The sequence below is a fragment of the Pantherophis guttatus genome, chromosome 7 (assembly GCF_059756535.1).
Source record: "Pantherophis guttatus breed Tessera chromosome 7, ASM5975653v1, whole genome shotgun sequence".
Classification (NCBI taxonomy): domain Eukaryota; kingdom Metazoa; phylum Chordata; class Lepidosauria; order Squamata; family Colubridae; genus Pantherophis; species Pantherophis guttatus.
The window spans coordinates 41,891,262-41,915,057 of record NC_142069.1 but is presented as its reverse complement, the minus strand read 5'-3'; the positions used below and the strand labels follow the sequence as shown (position 1 = coordinate 41,915,057).

General features: G+C 36.3%; 1 protein-coding gene across 6 annotated transcripts in view; it reads left to right on the top strand.

Moving 5' to 3' along the window:
• Positions 1–23,796, top strand: part of TMTC2 (transmembrane O-mannosyltransferase targeting cadherins 2) — a 261,421-nt gene that overhangs the window by 66,813 nt on the left and 170,812 nt on the right. Inside the window, exon 1 of one of the 6 annotated variants that reach the window (XM_087874068.1) lies at positions 16,148–16,326. The exons of the other annotated variants lie outside the window; for them this stretch is intronic. The gene's annotated coding sequence lies outside the window, so the exon portion shown is untranslated. Of the gene's footprint in view, positions 1–16,147; positions 16,327–23,796 lie in introns of those variants that run through there. 6 annotated transcript variants of the gene reach the window in all.

The window sequence follows — 23,796 nt, the reverse complement described above, 5'->3', positions numbered from 1 at the left end:
CCTCTAAAATCGTATTTTATTTCTCTTGGATCTGATGAGTGCCATAAGGTTATCTGGAACCTTATTTCGGATCAGGAAAATGAACTCGCAAAGGATGATGAACCAACAATTTCAGAATTGTATTTATATTTCACGCACTTCTTCATGTCAATAATGCAAGACACCCTACTGAAGCTGGAAAGCAAGAAAATTCTTGCATGTGATCTTCACATTATCATGTGTAAGCTGCGTGATTCTTTGCAAAAAAAATACGATGAGCAGTTTTTTGGGAATGAAAGTTCTATTTGCCTTACGTAAAAAACATTTGCCTGAGAATGCCGTGCAAAAGTTCAAGAAAGAAGCCATCAACGTGTATCAAAGAGCCATTGCGTACCTAGAAAAGTGGTATAATTTCACTGATTCAGTATATGAGACGCTAAATTGTTTCAATCTAATTGATCGCAATAATCCTCCAACTTTAGAAGAAATGACGAACATCTGGTTATTATCACCATGGCGAGATGAACTTCCACCCAACACTCTCTTCGATGAAATTTCTGCCTTAGAAGAAGTTTATGTTCATCTGCAGGGGGATTCATCCCTTGATGAATGAATCGTGACCCGTGCGCTCCCACAGAGAGGGCCTCCTCGGGGTGCCATCAGCCAAACAGTGCAGGCTGGTGACCCCCAGGGGGAGGGCCTTCTCTGTGGGGGCACCTACCCTCTGGAATCAGCTGCCCCCAGAGATAAGGAGAATCCAAGACCTCAGTGCCTTCCGCCGTGCCCTTAAAACCCATTTTTTCAAGCAAGCCGGGCTGGTTTAAGAAGAAATTTTTAAATGTTTTAATTGGTAGTCAGTTTTAATTGGGCCAAATTTATATATCTTTTAATTGTTTTTTAATATTTGTACTGCATGTTTTTTAATTTTGGCTGTACACCGCCCTGAGTCCTCAGGGAGAAGGGCAGTATAGAAATTTAAAATAAAATAAAATAAAAATAAAATAAGTGGACGTACTTTTTCAAGAAAGAGCCAGCTCTGAGTTTACTGAAACTGTTCCAGTATTGTGCATCAATTCCGGTATCAAATGCAAACGTTGAACGAATTTTCAGCGTCATGGGAAATTTGTGGATTGACGAACGTAACCGACTGCTTGTACCATCAGTTCGAAGTGAACTTCGTATATTTTTTAATATTTCTCAACGTTGTACTGAAATTAAAGAATTATTCCTTAAACACAAAGAATTGATCAAAGCTGAGCAGTCAAATAAAAAATACACACGACAGCAAAGTAAAATGTAATTTAATATTTTACATATTATTATAATATATTTGATGTTTTGAATTTTAAGTAAAGTTTTGAAGTGATTATTTTAATACGTGTTAAAATGTTTGTAAGAAAATATATAATTTAATTGTAATGTTTTTTTATTTTTTTACTACTTAACCCCCCCCCCTCTTGTCCGCTATTTTTTGGAAGCAGACCTGGCAACCCTAGTTGTTTAAATCAGTGATTTGACAACTAAGTCTGATATTCTGGAACCTTTATTAAACTAGCTCTGCAAATATTGGAATAGATAGGAATGCCCTCATTTCTCTGGCTCCTGTTGTATTAGTGACTATATTTCATTAACTATAGTTCATTAAAATGTTTCATATTTATTCTGTTTTAAATTGAATTTGTTATCAAGGTTATGCAGGCATGTATAATTAAGTACAACACTTTTTAAAGGTTTTCAGCCTTCTATGCTTACTTCATGTCCTTAATTATCTGGGGAGAGGGGAAATCAGTTAAATTTAAATGTTTCCTTGCAGAATCCTGATTAATTTCTAGTTACAATGTATATGTGGAATTTGTAAAAAAATAGAATTCAGTTATACTGTTCGTTTTGTTACTATCTGTAGAACTATTTTCTTGTCAGAATAAGAAAAGCACCTTTCAATGTCAAATGACATGGAGATAGCAATGGCAAAGTGATCGAGGGTATATATTGACATATATATTTATTTTGGATTCCCTTTTCTTTCATAAAATTCTTGTATACATTTCTGCTGTTCATTTGTTTATTTAATTATTATATTATTTATTCATTTAGCTATAATGCAATAGCTGTATTGTAACTAGGATTGGTGAATTGCATATATTTGTTAGATTTTTGATATATGACCTCACAATTGGCTAATAGTGATAGTAAAATCAGCCAATATTAAAAATATTAAACATCAACCAATTAATAATATTTTATAATATTTAAGCGTAGGATGTTTTTATATATATGGATTTATGATATTCATTTTTTATTATAGTTTGGCACTCTTGAAACTTCATTTGCAAAGCATATGTAGAAGTTTTTGAATTGATGTTCAACTTTGGCAACTAAATAATTATAATTAGGACCACTAGGATTGATTGCTGCTATTGGTATGGCACCTACACCTTGGTTTTCTTTTCTTTTTTAGGTTTTCACTTGCTGGAGGAGCAGGGTCAGTGACATCCCAATTCAAATAATCCTGTTTATACTTTTCAGATGCCTTACATGCCATTGCTTACTTGTACTAAGTACTATTTTTGCAAGGAAAGAATGGTATGTTGGATTGGAATTCTAGAATATGCTATGCAAGAATAGTTGCTTACAGAATGATGTTTCAGCAGGTAGTTAAATGCCAAGATAAGCCTACACCATTACAGAATTCCCAAGTGGAATATAGGTGTTCTATGCTGTGTATATCGGTAAGCATCCCAGGCAGACTCAGGCATTCACTGGTTGCTTGCCAAGCATAGAATTAAGAGATGCCTTCTCTGTTATATAGATGTGGAGAGAGATCTTCAACCTTTAGCATAGATAAAGACAGAAAAGCAGACTGACTGCAAGCCTGCTTCCCAATGGCAGTAGCAGAGAAAAATAACTCCAAACTGTCCCAAATATGCTTTTTTTTTTTCCAAGAGGCAACTGGACTTTCTGTTTTTTCTTTGAAGATGTTTTGCTTCTCATCCAAGAAGCTTCTTCAGTTTCTTGGATAAGAAGTGAAATGTCTTCAAAGAAAAACCAGAAAGTCCAGTTGCCTCTTGAAAAAAAAAAGCACCTTTGGGACAACCATGACTTGGATGACTGCGAATCTCCATAGACAAATAACTCCAAACTGAAACTTAAAGATTAAATAGAGGGCCCATCACCGGATAAATCTGTGTTACAATCCAAGTCAAAGTCAGTTATTTTGACAGAACAAGAAACAGGATGAATTTGGAAATGAAGTTATAGGAAACAGGAGATTTTTAACAAGAGAAGGCCTAGAAGATGATCATACTCTATAACTCCAGGGGGAGGGCCTTCTCTGTGGGGGCACCTACCCTATGGAACCAGCTGCCCCCTGAGATAAGGAGAATCCAAGACCTTGGTGCCTTCCGCCGTGCCCTTAAAACTTTCTTTTTTCATCAAGCCGGACTGGCTTAACATATTTTTAAATTTTTAATTGGTTTGTCATTTTAAACTGGGGGCCAAATTAATATATATTCTTTTCATTGTTCTTAATGTTTGTATTGTATGTTTTTATCTGGCTGTACACTGCCCTGAGTCCCTTGGGAGAAGGTGCGGTATATAAATTTGAAATAAAATAAAATAAATAAATAAAATAACTCGATTGTTGGGTTTGCCTGATAATGGAGTTAACACCTCATCCTCAAAGAATCAAACAGGTCTCTTCCATTAAATCCTCTTTATTTGTAGCCTGTTTTAAAGCTTTTCTTTTTCTCAAAGTCATGATCTGGCTCCCTGTTGTCTGACCCAGCAGTTACTATACTTTCCCTGACTTTCAGCCATTATTCATAGGTATATGGCCCAAGCTAAGAGTTTGACATGTTATCTTCTTTAGCCTTAGAATTAGAAAACAGAAACCTTAAATGCTTTTACAATAAAAGCAGGATGCAAAACAGCATGGAGGAATAAATTGTTTACCCGGCTCAGAGGGAGGGAGGAGCAGTCTCCATTTGCTTCTGCTTAAAATTTCCAGGGAAAAAGAATTTGCAGGTAAATGGAAGTAGAAGCAATGGCTATTTGGATGGTATCCTACTTTAGCAAATTGGGTAATCTGTTTAATAAAAAATGTGCTAGAATTTTCTTATTTTCTATGCATTAGTAAATATCTGTATTTTTCTGAACAACTATAGGAAGTTGGATGCTTAATGTCAACCTCTGTTTATCCACATTTTAGATTCAGAATCAATCTAATATTTTCCTGTAGAGTGTTAATAAGAACAACAATAAAGAACTACAACCTGTAGTCCAGTGTCTTTAAACCTTGTCGACTTTAACCTGTTGACTTTAACTCCTAGAATTCTCCAGCTAGTCCACATGTCTTAAAATTGGCAAGGTTGAAAAAAACTACTCTAGTCACACATTAGCACACTATGGAACAACAAAGCTGAATTATACCAAGTATTCTTAACCTTTTGAAATATCAGTAAATCAGTGCAAGTTGTGGCACTGTTACCTTTCTTTTACCCCTGGGATTGGGGAAAGATGGCAGGTGAGGGGCTGCCCGAAAAATAGGCAACATTAGGTAGCAAGAACTACCAAGCACTGCTCCAAAATGTAGGAAGATGGGCAAGAAACCTCAGAGAGGAACAGAGGCTTAGGAGTTCCTGCATCCCACCCTACACATTCAGCTGTCATATGTGTCAGATGTAAATGCCTTATTCTCCAATGTGTAAATAATGTATATATGGAACATCAGAGGTTAACTTATTCTTTGGACTTTAATGTATTCATAACTTACCACTCCCATTCCTAGCTCCACCCCTTGTATATATAAGGAGCCACCCTCACCATTCTCGTCGCTTCTACCTTGAATATTCAGTGAATATAGAATGCCTATCATAAGTAAAAAGAAATATATTTAAAGCTTTAACTTCTATTATCTTTATTGAGTCTGATCCTGAAAATATTGCAACAAGCTGGTAGCAGAGGATGGTTAATTGACTCAATAAGTAATTAAAAATGTCCAAGAAAGATAGGCCCAACACCAGGGCCTACAGCAAAGAAATAGAAACTAATCAAGAGATGATCAACGAATCCACCAATGCGATTTCGAGAGAATCCGAAGAATACACCACTGAAGAAGAAGAACTAATGAGTGAAAATAATGACCAGAAAGAAATCGAAATAGAAAATAACGAACTCAGGTCAGAGATATTAAAGATACTAAAAAGCCAAAAGAATGATGAAAGTCTCATCGCGGACCTCCAGGAGATGCTGAAGAACAGCGGAGCAGCGAGAGAGAAAAACGTCATTAAAGAAAAACCCAAAGATCAAAAAATCGTAAGTGAGATGACTACTGAGAAAATAGTTGTTAAAAAGAAAAGATGTGATCCCGCGCGAAATTTTGAATGGCAGCCATCTTGGTTTCAACGAACTTCAAAAGAGAATGGAGCAGAGCCAATCAAAACGCTCAGTTCAAAATTTCTGGCGCGAAAAACACTATCAGACGAAGAAAGTGAGAAAGAAGTCTCAAACTCTTCAGATGATCCAAAATCAGAAAGTGAAGACGATTTAACAAAATCTCAAGTAAAATCAGCAATGAAAACGCTTTTTGCTGCTTTTGGGCCAAGACTGAAAATTACCAAGACATCTACAAAGAAACAAGAAATCAAACCGGCGACTCAAGACCTGCACGCTCCCATCCTGACTTCGAAAGCGACGACGCCCGAGCCCAGAGAGCCATGCCGATTTCGCCCTACACCACAGACAAAATCGAATACCAACGCACACAAAAAGAAGAAAAGAACCGTCACCACCACCAGAACCCCAAAAACCGAGCCAGAGACCGACTCATCTGAGGAGGAGCGGATCGAGAGAGCTGAAAGGGAGAGAACCTTCCACGACGCCACCAAAGAAGAAATGAGCAACGCGCATGTGCGAAACTACGTAGACGACCCAGAAGGACTTGAACTGGCCAGAGAACCGCGCAGACTCATTGCAAGCATCCCAATGCCGTTCTGTAATTTCCTGCACTTGAGAGATCACGGACTGCCCCAGGTTGTAAGTAATGGACAGAATAATGTAGGTAACTTACCCAGTGACTTCCCAAAACTTAGAATTGATGGCATTAATTTACAAGAGTGGTATCAACAACTTCAGGTTATTTTCATGAAAGAAAATTTACTATTCTTTATAACTAGCCCTCCAAGAAGACCTTGGACTTTAAAAATAGATTGTTTACATCATAGAGCATTTTTCATAATAATATCTAGCGTGTCTCCTGCAATGTATCATAGCATCAAACCAAACCTAACTGTATCAGAAATAATTCAATGCATGTTTAATCTATTTCACAGCGATAGCGTAGCTACAACCACAAGAATGTCTAAGGATTTCTTTTCCTCTAGAGTAAAACCAGGGGTTTCTATAAGTGAGCATTTGATAAATCTAAACAAAATAAGAGCTGAGCTACAATTGAGGGGGGAAGTGATTTCAGATCAAACAATGAAAAGTGTTATTATCAATTCACTTGATCCATCATGGGATAGCTTTATGTCACACTTAGATACCATTAATTTGGGATATTTATCCATAGAAAGTCTATCTAACAAATTGATAGCAGAAGACAATTCAAGAAAAAATCGATCCAGTAACCAAACAGACCACAAACCTTTTAGGAAAGTAGTCTTTCAAGATAAACATAATGAGGCCTTTAGATGCTACAATTGTGGATCCAGGGAACATAATAGAAGAGACTGCCCCAAAGTCTCAAGAGAGAGACATAGACCAGAATATAGGAGCAAATATAATTACAGACAATCTTCCACAGATAGACACAAATATAGAAGCCCACCAAATTACAAAGAAGGTAGAGGGGGTAGAGAAAATTCAAAAGAGAGGAAATCTGGGTCACTGAATGGGCTAAATAAACAAGACAGCACCAGAACACAGCAGGATGAGAATAACAATTGGCTTATTGATTCTGGTGCAACAAATCACACCACCAACAACAAAAGTATATTATCTTCATTTATAGAAGATAAGTTTGTGATAAAGGTAGCTAATCAAGAAAAGGTTCAAGTACTAGGCAAAGGAAATGTGACCTTGCCTGGTCTAGGGAAAATAGAGGGGGTATTATTAATCCCAGAAATACCTCACAACATACTAAGTGCCATAAAATTAAGCAGAGAATCTGATATCAATATAGTTTTCTCAAAGGGGAAAGCAACTATAGAAAAGAACAAAACAAATGTAGGTACTGTAATGATAAAAGGAGGTCTACCCTATCTGATAACTAAAGAAAGATGTTTACATAACATTGATTCAAATATGGAAGATTGTATTGAAGCAGATGATGAAAATGTCAGTAACAGTGACAATGATGAGTGTAGAATAACTCATGATCACAAAAATACATACAAGGAAAAGAAACCAAAAATAGGTAAACCAATTCATGATGAGTGTGCTCACATCTTACACAGGAAGTTAGGACATGCAAGCTTTCCTGTAGTACAAAAAATGACTGAACACGCAGAAGGTGTCAAAATAAAAAATTGTGAAAATTATTTGGAATGCTCAGTATGTAAGTCCACCAAACTAAAAACCAGTCCCAGACCAAAAAAATCTAACAGATCAACTAACAATATTTTTGATTTGGTACATATGGACTTAGTTGGTCCATTAAGTCCCTCAATTACCTATAGAAAACGTTACTTCCTAACTATAGTGGATGACTACAGCCGATATGGTTTTGTTTACACATTAAAGCACAAGGATGAAACATTTCAGAAATTTAAGGAATTCTACAAACGTATAGAAACACAACATAATATCAGAATAAAGCAAATTATGACAGATAGGGGATGTGAGTTCATGTCTAAAGAATTCTCCCAATGGTTAAAGGATAGAGGAATGTTACATTTCACGTCCAATCCTTTTTCTGCATTTCAAAATGGAGTTGCAGAGAGGAAAAATTCCACACTACAAACCATGATTAGGTGCACATTAGAGGATGCTGGTTTAGGCAAACAATTTTGGTCAGAGGCATTACATTATTCGAATTACACTCAAAATAGAACCTGGTCCAGTATTGTGAATAAGACACCATATGAGGTGATGTACAATAGAAAACCCAAATTATCACACATGCACATATTTGGAGTCACTGCAGACGTACACATACCTAAACAATTGAGGAGAAAGGGAGAAAACGTATCCAGGAGATTAAGATTCATGGGATACGAAACTGGAACCAAAGGGTACAGATTTATTGATAGTAATAACAAATTTATAGTATCCAGAACAGCTGTGTTCCATGAACAGGCCAATTGGTCAAAATTGCACCTTAATGAAATATTTCCTAGTAAATGTAAAGATACGATATCTTGCGAGGAAGGAACAACAGAAAATCAAAATATTAACAAAAGTAAGAACAAAACCAAAACTTGGACTAATAGTCAGCATAAAATAAAGACAGACACATTAACAAAAAAGGAAGCTAGATATTTGCATGATAACCATAGCAAGCCTGAAAGAACTATTAGAAACAATAGAAACCAAATACCAAATAAATACAAAGATTACATAATGCATATGAATGGAGAACAAATAACACCTAATACATATGAAGAAGTATTGAAACTTCCACATGAAGAAAGAGAAAAATGGGAACTAGCTATGGAAAAAGAGATGGAAAGTTTACAAGGATTAAATGTATTCACACCTGCGATCGCACCTAAGGATAAAACAATTATAGGTACCAGGTGGATTTATAAAATTAAGAACTTAGAAGGAGGCAATACCTTATACAAGGCTAGACTAGTTGCACAAGGCTATGCACAAAAATACCCAGAAGACTATACTGATACATATTCACCCACAGTGAGAACTGAGAGTGTCAAAACAGCCCTTGTAGTAGCATCTGCACTCAATCTGGACGTATTCCAATATGACATACAGACCGCATACTTACATGCAAAATTAGATAAGGAAATATATGTAAGAGCACCACACAGTCAATACACTAATAAGAACGAAATTTGGTTATTAAATAAGAGTCTGTACGGATTAAAGCAATCCGGCAAAAGATGGTACGATTGCTTGGTAAAAGTACTTAAGACCATGGATTTCAACGCCACCACTGCTGATAACTGTTTCTTTGTAAAAAAGAGTAATGATCATATTGAATTTGTATTAATTTACGTGGACGATATTTTATACATTGGAAAGCATAAAGAGAGCAGGGAAATCTTTGTAAATAAGTTAAATGAACACTTCTCACTGAAATCTCTGGGTAAAGTGAATAAATACCTTGGTGTGCAAATTAACAAAACTAAAAGGGGATTCAAACTTACACAGAAAGATAAAATCATCGAACTACTAAACAAATGTAACTTAAATAATGCTAAAACCTGTGACACCCCTATGCAAACTGATTTTCTTAGAAACACTGATGAATCTTCCCCTGAGTTTAAAGACAACACATTTTACAGATCAGTTATAGGTTCACTCCTTTATATATCTAATTGGACTAGGCCAGATATTGCATTACCTCTCAATCTATTGTCAAGATATGTTAGTAAACCAACCTTGTATCATTGGGAAGCTGTCAAAAGAATTCTAAGATATCTGAAGGGTACATTAGATTTTTGTTTAATGTTGGAACCCAATAATGACAGAGAACCAAAAATTACTTGTTATGCTGATGCAGATTGGGCTGGTGATACATCATGCAGAAAGAGTACTTCTGGTTATGTTTTTCTATTGAATGATTGTCCAGTTTACTGGTATACTGGTAAACAAGAACTAGTAGCCACTTCTACTACAGAAGCGGAATATGTTTGTTTGTCCAAAGCTGCAAATAACCTTGTATGGTTCAATGATCTGATCACTGATGTTTGGAAGAAACCCACCTTACCATTTATTATGCATGAAGACAATAAAGCGGCCATTGAAATATCCAGATCCGATGCAATTGGACAAAGGTCCAGGCATATTGATATAAAGTTTAAGCATGTGAGACAACTGTCTCAAGACGGATTCATTAAAGCAATACATTGCAATACTTCTGAACAATTAGCTGACATATTAACAAAACCCTTACCTTCTAAACAACACAAATATTTAACTTCTAAATTATATGTATTATATTGTCCTGAATCAGAATGTAATTGGTGTTGTGTAACGAACCGGCATTTAGAGGGGGATTTGTCAGATGTAAATGCCTTATTCTCCAATGTGTAAATAATGTATATATGGAACATCAGAGGTTAACTTATTCTTTGGACTTTAATGTATTCATAACTTACCACTCCCATTCCTAGCTCCACCCCTTGTATATATAAGGAGCCACCCTCACCATTCTCGTCGCTTCTACCTTGAATATTCAGTGAATATAGAATGCCTATCATAAGTAAAAAGAAATATATTTAAAGCTTTAACTTCTATTATCTTTATTGAGTCTGATCCTGAAAATATTGCAACAATATGCTCACAATCTCATGTTAGAAAAGGGTTTGCAGAACAAACTCATAAACAATGCATAAACATTATTCAAATGGTGATTGAGATTTCTATATTTTTCATGCTGAGTTGTTCTTTAAACAGCACATACCATAAATTTAACAGCACACATTCTTACATTTATCCCCCATGTGAAGGTATTTTTATGAAGCGGTTTGAGTAGAAATAGAGTAGAAGACAATTTTTATCTCTGAAATGTAGCAGTCAGCTGTATTTCTGCTAAATTCACCAGTATTTCTGGGTAACAGGCATTTAAACTTCAAATACCTTTATAATTATTTTAGCTTTCTGAATGTCATTAGTGTCCAAGCAACATCATTTTCCTTCATATTTTTTAGAAAATCAATTTAAATTACTGCGATGCAAGACTTCTCCTCCTCCTCCTCCCTCCTAGTTTTCTAACATTAGATACAGATTAATATGGCTTGACCCTGAATTATTTTAATATCTTGCTAAAAGTGCAGATGGGTTTTCATTTAGTTTTGCTCATTCCTTCCCTTGTATAGACAATCTTATTTATAAATTTTATTTATAAATGTACAGAGGACACAAAGCTTATAGGAGGGACAATTATTCTTTTTAGCCATTTTTTCACATGAACAGATATTAACTATATGCTATTTGTGACCTAGATTTAATAGCTTAAAACATTTCAAAGATATTGACTGCCTTGTAGGCGGGACATAATGGCCGCTGCTTCCAGGTTGCAACTGTATGTCCAAAGATGAACCACTCAATTTTGCTGTTGTAATAAGGTCTGCAGGGTGCTGTAGGGAGCTTCTGCATTGCTCTGCAGACTACATTAAGACAGCAAAATTGAGTGATTTGTCCTGTGGCCACTATTTTGGCCCATCCCCACACGTAGTCCTTCCATTCTTCTGCAACATGAAGTCTGGAGATCTTCAAATGGTAAGTGTGGGATGGATGATGGGAGTGTGAGGAGCAAGCTCAAGTGCTCTGGGGTCCTAGTGGGGAGGAGTGGTGGAGATAGGTCAGGGACACTGCAGCACCCCTGCAGTCAGTCATAAGGGCAAATGACCATGGGGGAATTGCAGTGACTATAACTTTGAAACAGGGATGTATGTAGCTTTTCGGGAGGGTGTCTGTCATATGCTTCAAATGGCCATTAAGTGACTGATGGGTATTGTATCTTGATACCAGTACTTTATTTTACCTTTGGGCTTAATTTCATTGGATGATAACAACTCCAAAAATGATAAAGTGAACATCTTTATTTAACTGCAAGTGGAATAGTCTTCTTGGTTCCAATCCAACACATCAACAGGTAGACCACACAGTTTATATTTTTAAAATCCTTGTTTCTACTTCATACATTTCTCAAAGCAATTTGCATTAAAATTAAGAAATTAAAGTATGATTTTTTAAAAAACAGCACAGTGATTATTCATGTCTGCTTCTTCCTACTCTTAACAGCAGCCACTAGGAAAATTCAAGAACTGAGTCAGTTGGCAAAGGAATTGGCAAGGTCTTTGTCCTTCTGCTCTGATTATTTGAAGCAGTATTTCTTCAACTTTTCTCTCTTAGTACCTCTTCCCATTTTTAAAAATTATGGAGAACTCTAAAAGAGCTTTTGTTTGCATGGGTTATATTCATAGATATTTACTACTTTAAAAATTAAAATGGATGTATTTGCTGCCACTGCTGCTTCTCACAAATGTTTGATGGGATTTTAACATTGTATTATTTCATTATTTCATTATTTCATTTCATGTCATGTGCTGAAGGAACTCACTACAGCCTTTCTTAGTTCTTTGTCTTGTAGGAACCCTTTTTCGCTTTTTCTTGCTTATGTACTCTTTTTCTTAAAATGAAAACATTTTGAATCATGATCAGTAGCTGAGATACAGCTAATGGGATATAGAGTTACTTAGCTTTGGTTATTTTCTCTCCCTGCTTCTTTCCTGGTTCTTGTGGTGTTACGTTATCTTGAGTGGTTGGCATGGTAATGTCTTCTTCCCTCCCTCCCATTATGAATTTCCAGAGATACCGTATGCATTTATTTCAGGCAAAATTGATGGTAGTATTAGCTCTTTTGAACACAATAGGTTGGCTTTCTATTTTAAAAGCACCCATGTTAGTTCTCCTGCTAACTGTCTTAAGTCTTTGAAATTGATAGTTCTTGGATGTAAGCCACTGTCACTGAGAGCAAAGTAACTTTTAAAATTATCAAGTAAAATATTGCATGTGGTTATAATTTAGATGAAACAGTGAAAGTGGCCTAAAATGCAATGAACCCAGCTTCCTTTAAGACTATTTAAAGATAAGTTATATTTTTCTGAGGGCTAAGAAAAGGCCTCAATCTAAAGAAATAGTTTGCAGCTGTTGTGAGCCACTCACTGATGCTACTTCCTGTTATATAGGTCCACAAATTTAACTTGTAACTTTTCTAGAATCATGTGTCATGTGCTTGTTTCTGAATTATTTTCATGATGGAGTTCTAAAATATGGAACTAGAAGTCCTCAGATTAACTTTTTCCTTAGTGAGCCATGATATTCTGATAACATAATGATATTGTGTTAAAATATGCTTCTATGGCATATATATTGGATTAGAATACAGCTACCATATCTGAGCTCTAAAAGTTTGAATAGCCATTTTATGGCAGCAGAATGATAGAAGACAGCTGCCGATTTGATGTTACCTTGATTTTTATAGCCCGCATCTGGTAACACATCTCCTTCAAAAATCTCAGACTTTTCCCCAAAATGCAACCTGTGAATTGTAATTTTTTATATCAAAGAATTTTATCAGTCATCCTAGTTTGAGGAAAGAATATTAATTTTGTCTGGGTTATTTCTTATAGCTTTTCTGACTAACTTAAGTAGTTTCTTCCAAACTAGTTTTTTTCTACTTCTGTCGCAGTAGTGATTGAAAACATTTTATAGTCTATGATTAAATGAAGTAATATAATCGGCCAATACTAGGAAAGTTTAATATATCCTTCTTTTATATAGAAAAAGTCTCTGCAAAATAGTTCCTTGCCAACTGTTTACAATTATACAATGAAAAGTTCATGCTACAATCCTCAGACAGTTGAAGTGCACTTTAACTGTGCTTAAAATCACAGAATGGTTGTAGGAAAACTGGTACCTACCGGTCAGTGGTGGGTTGCCCCCGGTTCGCACCAGTTCTATAGAACCGATAGTAGAACCGGCGGGAGGATCCGCCCACCGACTCTGACGTCATTAAAGTGCTTTGCATGCACAGAAGCTTTTGCGCTTGTGCAGAAGAGCACACGGCCCTACTGTGAACCAGTAGTAAAGGTAAGTAGAACCCTCCCCTGCTACTGGTATATTTATTTATTTATTGCGATTTATATGCCGCCTTTCTCCCTAGGGACTCAAGGCAGCTTACAAAATGACAACTTCAATACAAATCACAATACAATACCAAATTAAAATCAGTAGCCTAATTAAAAAACGATTTAAAATTATACCAGTGTACCCCCAAACGGATCAGTTTAATTGGCGGAAGAGCCACGTCTTCAGCTCGTGACGGAAGGAAAGGAGGTCGGGGGCTGTCCTGAGCTCAGTGGGCAATCCATTCCAGAGGGTCGGGGCTCCCACAGAGAATGCCCTCCCCCTGGGGGTCGTCAGCCGACATTGTTTGGCCAATGGCCGATGCTTGATTTGACAATTCAGGCAGGTGTCGTGATTCTGGAGGGGAAGAAGTATCTAGTTTATAAATGTACAACATAAAATCCTGTTACAGAAATAAAAAAGATTTGGGACAATCGTGTAATACAATTAAGTATACTAAATTAGAGCATACATGTACCTGATTACAGTAGGAAACTGGTATTGTAATTTATGTTCTGAATTGTATTTTGCCAAATGTATTTCATTTAGTTTTTTTGAAAAATAAGAATTTTGTAATAAGGATAATTCATTTTATGTTCGCAAAATTTATTATTGCAGTACATTTGGTGATGTTGCTCATTAATAGTTTCTGGAGGCAACAACTGCTTCACAACAGTAGCCTTCTAGTGGGGAGAGATACTGAGATTTCCAATGTTCAGAAGAGTTCATCTGGTTTGATAAAATATTTAATGCACATAAAAATGAACAGTGGAGGCCTGGCACAATGTCTCTTTGCTTTGAGAAATATAATTTGGTTAAAATGGATTTTTTTCTTATAGATTTCTCATCCACATTTAAGCTAAAAAATCTTGGGGAATATGCATGGGAAAATATTTAATGCATAATTTTGATGCAAATATTAACACAGTTGTGGCTTAATACACAATAAGTGAAAGGAAGACAGAAATAGCATATCCAAGTATAAATCGAGGATAAAAGTATGCGCTAACTAGAGTCCTCACATGATTAGTAGATAATATGCCAGTTTTTCAAATGCAGAACAGATTTATTTATTTATTTATTTATTTATTTATTTTATTGAATTTCTATACCGCCCTACTCCCGAAGGACTCAGGGCAGTGAACAGCCATAAAATAAAACACATACATATACAAAATTTAAAATTGAATAAAATGAATTAAATAAATTTGGCTGAATTAATACCCATAATTTAAAATACCCATATTTTAAAATACATTAAAATTTAAAATTTGCACTTAAAAGGGAGAAGATTTAGGCGAGGCCAGCTTGATGAAATAACAGAGTCTTCAGCTCGCGGCGGAAGGTGCGCAGATCTGGAATCCTCCGTATCTCTGGGGGGAACTCGTTCCAGATCGTCGGTGCCCCCACAGAGAAGGCTCTCCCCCTAGGGGCCGACAGCTGACATTGTTTGGCCGACGGCACCTGGAGGAGCCCCTCTCTGTGGGAGCGTACTGGTCGGTGGGAGGCTATTGATGATAGTAGGCGGTCCCGTAAGTAACCAGGTCCTAAGCCATGGAGCGCTTTAAAGGTGGTAACCAGAACCTTGAAGCGCACCCGGAAGACCACCGGGAGCCAGTGCAGCTCGCGCAGGAGAGGTGTTACATGGGAGCTCCACGCCGCTCCCATAACCACCCGCGCGGCCGCACTCTGCGCCAGTTGGAGCCTCTGGGTGCACCTCAAGGGGAGCCCCATGTAGAGAGTGTTACAATAGTCCAGACGAGAGGTGATGAGGGCATGAGTGACTGTGCGTAACAAGTCCCGATCTAGAAACGGATGCAACTGGCGAATCAGGTGAACCTGATGAAAAATCCTCCCGGTCACGGCCGTCAAGTGCTCTTCTAAAGACAGCCGTGAATCCAGGAGGACGCCCAAGTTACGAACCCTTTCCATGGGGGCCAATGATTCGCCCCCAATAGCCAGTGATGGCGCCAGCTGACTATATCGGATTCATCATGTACTATGTAGAAGATACCTGGATAGGGAAATGGGGATGTTTGTAACAGACAGGCATATCTCTTGAATGGGATGGAACATGTTAAAGTTACTTCCAAGGATGAAAAGGTTGCTATTCATTTGAGGGGCTCTGAAAGTTTCAGTGTTCTTAACAGGATAGCATTGTTCTTGAAAAAAACAGATCAGAAACCTGGGGAGGGGGACTTCCTAGACTGATGGATACTGTTAATTGAACAGGTGAAAACTGTGGCCTTTGCCTTGCTTCAGCTGATGAAATAGTTGTGGTCCTACCTGGGACAGAAATACTTTATGAGGTCACTCATGACCTCAACATTATTGCAGTTTTCTATATAAAGGGCTGACTCTGGAGGCTACTTAACATTTGGTCCAGAATGCAATGGCCCTAATGTTGGTTGGCAGCCATTACGCATGAACATATAATGTTGGTATTTAGCCCTGGTGTCTTCCTGTGGGTTTTCACATAGCATTTGAAGTGCTGGCATTAATCTGTAATGCTGTCTATGACTTGGCATCAAGGTACCTGTAAACTTCTTCTAACCAGAATTTATCTGATGTGTGATTCCTAAAAGAAACTATGGGTTGTTTATTGTGAAGTAATGGGAGACTGGTATTGAAGCTCATAGAAGCTGCTTTCTTGTGAATCAAAGAAGGACTTTCCAGCGGAATTAGTTTTACCTGAATGTGGCTTTCCAAAGCAATTAAAAATGGAGAGATTTTTGGCAATGCCATGGGTCTTTGTGTTTTTGTAACTTGTTGCTGATGATCTTTTACAGTATATTTTTATACTGTTTTTTAATGTTTATATACTAAACACCTGGTTTGAGTATAATATGGCATTGTACAATGGGTTGCATGATCATTAGTGGAACAGTTTAAAATATTATTGAAACGTAGTGTTTTAACACCTCTCTGCCTGATATGATTTTAGCATAAAATACTGTGTGATAAACAATCACTTGTAATTCTGATAACTTATAGTACTGGTGTTCAGTTTATTTTCTGATAAGAAATATTTTTGCCTTTCCTTTTGTATATCAAAATATGTTTCACGAGCACACTAGATAAATAAAACTTTAAAATTATATTAAGACAAATACTTAAGGCAGCTTATATTAGCCTTTATTGGCTCTAATTGGAGTAATTAATTTATTGTAATAAATAATAAAGCTTCACTTTAAATATTATTCTGAAATTAACTTGAAGCAAGTTGAACTATCAACTTCATGTTTTATATACAATCTTCAGCTGATATAAGGAGTTCCTTTAGAAAAATCTGATTGCTTTACTAATCCCCCAAATAATTCAAGTTCTTTGACTTAACGAGAACTGAAAAAGAAGTTGTACATGTGTGTTGAGGACAATGAAGTGTTCTACTTGGCTTTTTGGGGAGGGGGAAGGGGGAGTGGATGGAGAAAACATAGTTAGGTAAAGTACAGTATATACATTTTAGAGAGATAAATGTTAACACTACTGATGAATGTGAGCAATACAATACAACTACAGATCTGATTCTAAAAAGCAGGATAGCTTCTAGATGGTAGAAAATAGTGTCTGCAGCCTGCTAGTTCTAAGTTCATGGTACCATGAATGCAGTGCAAAATAAGGAATGGGGTTTGCTTATCTTAAAAACCTTCAAGACAGGAATTCTTCTGAAGTGTTGTTGTCACTGTGATGAAAGCAATAAAACAAAATATGTACTAATTAGAATAGGAAAAATTCAGAGGTCTGCAATATAATGCCTCTACAGTCAAATTTGTAGAACTCTGAGAATATAATTAAATCAGAGTTTCAATGCCGATAACATTTTTTCAGTTTTCCTGTATTTTATTTCATCTATGTTTGAGGCCTTACAGTTTCTGGTTTCTTCTGTTGATTATCAATATGTGCACTTTGCAAAAATTTTGAAGAACTCTCTTTGTAAGGTTTCTAAAAATGTTTCATGGGAACTTTTTATCATTTTCCAGTTCTGCAGATTGCTGCCAGCCTTTTAGTGTATATTCCTTTGCAGTATTTCAATGAACTGTGATTTTCAGCTTCTATTGCATTGTTAATGCAGTGTAGCAACTGATCAGAACTATTCAGGATTTTGGAGGATTGGTAGATAAAGTGAAATCGGATGCCAGGATGAGGCAAGAAGACATTGTGGAGTTTCTTGTTATAAGTCACATCAAGATAACCCAGAAAATTTATTGGAGGGAATGATAAACTTCCAATCTGGCCTCACAGCATGAGCAATTTAGTCTTCATATTTGTTTCTTCCATAGGGAAAAGAGGTGGATTACTCCTTCCAGGCATTTGGGAGCTAAAACTGGCAGCAAACCAATTGTCAGGCTTTGTAAAGTATAAGAAGACAATCTTCAGTATTTTTTTTTCTCCTTGTGAATAATCTTTATTTCAAATATTGGGATGAAGACATTAGAATGCTTGTCCCAAAGGTGCTTTTTCAAGAGGCAACTGGACTTCTGGTTTTTCTTTAAAGACATTTTGCTTCTCATCCTTTGGACAACCATGACCTGGATGACTGAGAATGTCCATAGACATTTAGCAATGCAAATTAAAATGCTTGTTTTGAGTTTTTCAAATCCTGAATGGTTTGAGATCACATTATTTACTGGACTGTCTGCAATGGCTATGAAATCTTCCTAGGCTTTGAAATAGTCTCAGACGCTTCCTTTGCTGATTTTTTACTCACCAGTTCAATTTTCTTCTGTGGAAGTATATACAGCTTTTTACTTGATATATTTGTTTATTTAAAATTTATTACGTCAAAGTACAGTATACTTTTATTGCCCTGAGCTAAGAAGAAGAAGTAAGGTGTTAGTTACCTCTGAATGGGGCAGAGTATCTTACATTTGCAGGTAAGAAAAGACGAAACTTTAAAACAAAGTGATTTGTATAAGATGCTATTTATTTATTTGAGTTACAGTATTTATATGACCAGCCATATTAGGGCAAATCTGTACAAAGTTAAAAGAAAGTTAAGCAATCCATATTTAACCCTTTAATCTAGGGTTTCAAATAACAGTTCCAACTTATAACAGAACAAACCTAGTGAGCAAATATCACACACCCTTCTGATTCAATCTCCTGGGGAATCAGCCAGGTCTTTGGTGCCTTGTGAAAGGCTAGCAGGGCCAAGGCCATCCAGAGGGAATTCTACAGGCTAAGTATTGCCACAGAGAAGGCACATCTCCTGGGTCCAACAATAATGGTATGTAGCTTAATAATGGTATGACCCAAACATGCCCTCCCTGTTAGATCTTGCAGAGATGATGGCGGACAAGCGGCTCTATAAATAGTGGCAAAATTCACTGCTGTAAAGCTTTAATATGCTTGAGGATTAGTCTACTCCTTGTGGAGAGCTCTTTACCTGATGAATTCATCTGGGTTTTTTTTTTTTTTTGGGTAATATTAAAGCTCTGTTCCTTTCTCTTTCCTTCCTTTCTTCTCCCATTACTACCTCTTTTTGCCTCAACGCCTTTCACTTTTGTTCCACCCTTTTGTTTCATTTCCTGTTCCATTTTCACTTCTTCATCATTTTGTTTCTTGCTTTCTTTTTTTCTCCCATTATTTTAGAAAAAAAGAAAAAGTATGGACGTGTATTTGTACACTTGTATAGTCCTGTGAATATGGAGTATGTGTATATCACTATCTATAAATGGGGTAGCCTTTTAATTAGTAATTAAATTACTAATTACTTAATTAGTTTCAATTAGTAGCAATTAATTCAATTGAGATTTTATTTGTTGTGGTTGTGGCCCTGCTTTTTTTGAGTATATCTCTTTTGGCATGTATAAATGCCCACAGATAGACACAGTTATATATAAAAGAACAAATACCTTCAAATACTTAAAAGTCATTGGCCATATAAAAGATGATCTGATAAGGTATATTTTAGGAGGAAATCCTTTAACAAAGTTATGTTGGACCAGATATAGCAAAGGATATCCTCCTTTAATGAAGGAAAAATCTGGAAACGTGTTTGACATAGAGGAGTTCGGAATTAAAGTTTATGAATGTTTACAGAACAAGAACATGCTAGAATTTCATTGCTATTGGCAGCAACAAAGAAAAGTACAGTAAATGATGATTGGAACCTAAGATAAGACTGGGCTATAGGGAAACTGCAAACCAGATACTTTGAGAGTATACTATATTAAGCAAAACATCATGTTTAATTTTTTTTTGACAGATTCAAAAAGGAAATTATTGATTTGCTTGTCAAACATACTTCGTTCCCTGGAGATGATGAGTTGGATCTTTTATAGCCTTTGCTAAGGCTTTGAAAAGTTAGATATAGGAATAGTGTAGGATTGTTTTGTTTTCCTAATTCTATTTTTTCCACTTCTGTTAATTATTTTTTCTATTTTTGCCTAGTACCTCAACATTGGCCTTGTTATAGACCAGTGATGGCGAACCTTTTTGATACAGAGTGCCCAAACTGCATGCACATGACCAAACTGAAAGGTGTGCATGCAACCACATGCATGTGTGGGCATGCATGTGCGCATGCACAACCATGTGCAAGAGCATGCACAAACTTGCATGAACATGAGCAAACATGCGCATGCGTGTACATGAATGAACGTGCGCAAATGTGAACGTGTGCGAATGTGTGCATGGTTGGACATGCACGAGCACATGGTGGACATGTGTACATGCACAGCAGAGACCCAAAGACCAGTGGCTGGTGGGAGGCGGGGCATCCCAAGACCGGCAGCGCGGCAAGAGGTAAGATCTTTTTCTTTTGTGAGCTTCTGTTTCATTGTTCGCAGAGAAATCAAAGCTCATGAAAGAAACGCCATGGAGATATGACCTGGGGCGACGGAGCACTTGCCAGCAGAGAGGGCTCTGCATGCCACCTCTGGCACGTGTGCCATAAGTTCGTCATCACGGTTATAGATGGTCTGCAAATTACTAGTTGGAAAATATATATTTTTAGCATCAAGGTTTTTATATTTTCAGAGTATCAAAAAAAAAATTACAATCTTCCTTTCTTGTGCTTAAAGTATAACAATCATTATAAGGTAAACCATGTTTGTGAGAGAATTTACAACAAAATTGTAATTTTATGCAGTAATATACACAGAGGCACACACTTTCACATATGTCTATATATGTAAATATCATTTGGTTTTATTATGTATATATGTGAATGTATGTATCGTTTTTCTCCCATGACAACTGCAAACTATTGTATATTGAAGAGTAAATGTTTAATTACTTTCTATGAAGTATGGCAATGACTATATTTATATATTGATGGCTTGCTTTAGTTTTCCATGGTATTAAATGGTATCAGATATTAAGTTTGTATAGTGTATAGTACTTACAGAAAGGAGACAAAATTATTGATGTTTTACATCTTCCATATTGCATTTGTTTGACAGTTGACATATTGCATTTGTTTGACAGTTGTATTGACAATTATGTATTTTTTGTCTCCTGGAGGGATATTTTTCTCCATGCTAGGATTTTTGATTTTTTCCAGTGCTTAAATGTCTTACAAGAGAAAATATTTTGGTATACTATTTTTTTTTTTTAAAAAGTTGAGTAGTGAAAACAGACATCTGTTAACTGCTCTTTGCCCATTAAGATCCCAGAAGTTGCAGATGCTGCTCTGAGAAGACTTCCAAGGGGCTGATGAGGAACATGTGCCAAAGAGAACTAAAGCTAAAATGGACTCTTTCAACAAAAAAAAAATACCTTCATTGTCAACATTTCCAGAGGCAAAGATAGCAGAGTTTCAGCTTAAAAATTTAAGTGTGTTCAGAGTTTCCCAGAGGAAAAGTGAAGATTGACTGATGAATTTGTTTTTGTGACATTCTGAAACATTGACCTGAAGATTATTTTAGTTCTGTTCTTTGTCTTATTGAAAACAGGATATGTTTTGGAAGTATTTCTACCTTTCTAGTGAATGTTCTTAAGATCATTTTTATGAAATGTATTGTGGGAACAGGGTTCCTAAAGTAAGCGCTGAACAAAATAGCTCCTCTAACTTTGGTGAAATCCAATTTTTTTTACTACTGGTTCTGTGGGCGTGGCTTAGTGAGCATGGCTTGGTGGGCATGGCAGAGGAAGGATATTGCAAAATCTCCATTCCCACCCCACTCTGGGGCCAGCCAGAGGTGGTATTTGCCGGTTCTCTGAAGTACTCAAAATTTCTGCTACCGGCTCTCCAGAACCTGTCAGAACCTGCTGGATTTCACCCCTGCTCTAACCTACCTCTTCATTTTCCCCTTTCAGCCTCCATCCTAGCCCAAATAGACCTATCTCTATGATGGAGATATACTTGCACATCTTTAATTTTTAATTTTTTTAAAATATAATTTTTATTAAGAATGTTAATTACAATTTTAAAAAACTAATACAAACTAAACTAAGAAAGAATAGAAAAAAAAGAATAAAAAATAGAGAGAGGATGGGAGATCTGCTGTATGTACTCCGGATGGCTGCTTCTGATGAGGAGATTGCAGGACAGTTGTGTTCCACGAGTTTGAGCACTGGGAGGCAACAAGATCATCTTGTTTGCAGACACTTTTAAAAGACACAAAGTTTGCATTAGATTTACTTTCTAAGCACTTTCAGAAATTGTTTATTCTAAATCTATAGAGACTTTCAGAACAAGAGGTTTGAAAAATCTTCATTGGTTTAGTTTATCTTCAATCCTAAACAAAAGAAAAATTAATTACAAGCTTAAGAAGTTAAGGCATTTGAAATAAAAATCAAAAAGCTAAATAAGATTTTGATCTAAAAAAGTTACAAATAAATTAATGGTTCTAATAAATTTGAATATTTACTTTTACTGTAAGTTTTTGGAATTAACTAGAAAAATAAACAATTTCCAGTGGGAAACAGACTTATTTTTGTTACCTTGGCACCTACAAGTCATAACAAAAGATAAGTGATGATTTTCGAAATTGTACACTGGAGGAGACTAAAGATCTTAAGTAGGGAAAAAAATACAAGCATGATGTCAATTAGTACTGGGACTTACATAATGATAAAAATGTTATAAAATTGCAAATATTAAAGGTCTTTGAAGAATGAAGCCAGAAATTAGTAACTACAATATCAACACTGTCATAAATGATGGATAGATCATGTGTAAAAGGTGTTAATAAAGGAATGACAGATGTGGAACAATTTTTATTTAATAAACTATAGAATACGTAACTTCAAATGACGGACCAAGATAATGATTTGGAAAAAGACATTGCTGAATAGGCAAAAGAAACTGGCTGAAGTTTGAAGAATTAAAAGGGAAACACAAATGATAAACCAAGAGAATGACGTGGAAAATGTTTTTTTTGTTGGATCTACAAAAGAAGCTTGTTAAAATCTTGAAGAAATCTATAGGAGGGTATAAAGAACAATTGAAGAGAAATTAAATCCTATGAACAATTTTTGATTGAATTAAACATTAAGATTCTTAGAAGTAAAAGAACTGACTATAAAGGCGGAGGCCAATTAGTACCTGCTGCCTTAAAACTTTTTGAGGCCAAAACATTGGTGCAAATTCTTTATGGGGCACAAACAGGAATCCTTGCAAAGAAAAACTTGCTAGAAACTATACAAACCAAATTCCTGCGAGCCATCTTAGCTGCACCCAAAGGAACTCCAAATGTCCTGCTAAGAATTGAGACGGGTATGCCTCAAATTCAGGTAAGAGCCTGGAAGATGATGATCATCTATTGGCTGAAAATTCATTACTTTCCAGAGGGACTGTCCCCGCTAGTGCTGACTGACAACTTCTCCTCCCCCTGGAAATAGGGGATAGATCACAAGCTGGGCTCTTATGGGCTCTCATCAGTATTCTTAATGTCCCTTGGCTTTGACAAAGCAAAGTAAGTGGTAATTGATAGAATGAAGGACATGGAATTCCAAGAAGAACTAAATAGGTTGTCTCTCCACAGTAGGGACAGAATCAAGCAGGGTGTGTGGGAATCAGCAGGATATCTAAATGATCTGATCTTCCCAAAACAA